Genomic DNA, 1,777 nt, shown 5'->3' with positions numbered 1-1,777 from the left:
TATAATTTTGTTTGTTTGTTTTCTTCACTTTTAACCATACTAATAAAGTCCAACTATATGGGAATGGACCGAACTCCGGGTAAGAAGTAGTAACATACTCAGTGGAGAAATTATCATAATAATATTATTCTATAATATAAAAACTGTTCGTCAAGGACCTTCTGATTCTTTTGCTTTAAAATTTTTATTAAGATATCCCTTAGTAAGTCAAAAATCAAAACAACCCGACTTCAAGAAGCCCCCCCCCCCTCTCCCTGTTAGAATTCAAACCAGGACCGTCCGCTCCACGGTCTAGCTTAATACCAACTGAGATAATGGAGCACCCGAATTCATAGTGAGGAGTGCAAAATACTAAAGAGTAAAGATAATGCAATAAAACCAGGGAAAACAAATAAAGAAACAACAGATGTACTTAAGTCAGAAAGCTTGGCATTATAACGATATAACGAGCTTTCCTCTCTTGTCACTGAAAGACATCAATGGAGTCGCGGTAATACGATCCTGAAAATCTTATTATTTTGTCCCTGAACCAGTCTTACTAGGGAGGCAAACTTCAAATGGGCTTAAAGTTCCTTTTAAAGTGAAATGGAAATTTACTACGCATTATTTCTTTTTCGATTGTGAAGGGAAAAATCAATGCTTGTCAAAGGTATCGGGCTGTGACATAAGGAGGAAAAAAAATAAAACGTTTGATCTTATAATTTGTGGTGTGTTTGTGTGTGTATGTGTGTGTGTGTGTGTGTGTGTTTGAGGTGCTGTAAACATAGCCAATCTCAGGAGCATTCGGGTCTATCATAATAGCCGCCTGGCGAGATATTCAGGACGTTTATTTCACACACTCTTCTTGAGATGTAACTCTTAGTGACGGTCTGATTCAACCCACTCCCCATCCCCACCCTAGATTCCAAACCCAAAGCTACGATTGACCAACGTTTATCGGACTTGGCAGGGTAATGCACGAGTTAACGACCCTTATAAGAGTGTAAGGTTGCGTAAGAAGCGGGTCATTCTATTTATGGCCCTTCTCCGAAAGGACCTCGCCAAGTCGGAGGCCAGCCACGCCAGAAGAATGTGGCGACAAGACGAACCAAATGGACCACCATTATGAATAAGTATACAAGCCATAACAAAGCAAAAGAAAAGAAAGAAAAAAAAGAGAAAAAACAAAAACAATCTGCGTCGTTTGTTGTCTGTACATTTTGCACTGCTCGAGATTGTCAACTTTGTACATAATTCTGTGTCTTTATTAGGAATAGTAATAGGTGCTACGGTACTGATGTAGAATTCCGCGCTATTGTTGTCGCTGGTTCATTGTTATTATTTTGGACACACATATAATAAAAGACCTTACTAGTTCTGGGAGTGGGAGAGGCATTGTACTTTTGTTTTCCATTCTCTGTTTATGTTTATTAGTTTTAGAGTCTTAATGGACAGGGCAGATCAGCATTGATTTTTTACTCGCTTGGAAACAAGTCAAGTGACAAACTTGCTTTGAGTTTCGTTTGGGTTTTATCGGAATCCCCTTTTAGTTAGAGCTCATTTTTGTTCCATTTTGAAATACTAGTTGACAAGAAACATGACATGAAAAACGGAACTCAAGGATGCGGTGCAATAACGGTGCCATCCATGACGTCACGTATAATAAGGAGCAATGAGTCTTTAGTCATTTACTGAAAAGAAACCAGAAACCTACTAAGGCTTCACATTGACCTTACGTTATATAATTTAAAAAAGTATGTATTATATATATACTCGCACACACACACACACACACACA

This window comes from Aplysia californica, unplaced genomic scaffold (assembly GCF_000002075.1).
Source record: "Aplysia californica isolate F4 #8 unplaced genomic scaffold, AplCal3.0 scaffold00074, whole genome shotgun sequence".
In the NCBI taxonomy this organism is placed as follows: Eukaryota; Metazoa; Mollusca; class Gastropoda; order Aplysiida; family Aplysiidae; genus Aplysia; species Aplysia californica.
This window is presented reverse-complemented; position numbering follows the sequence as displayed.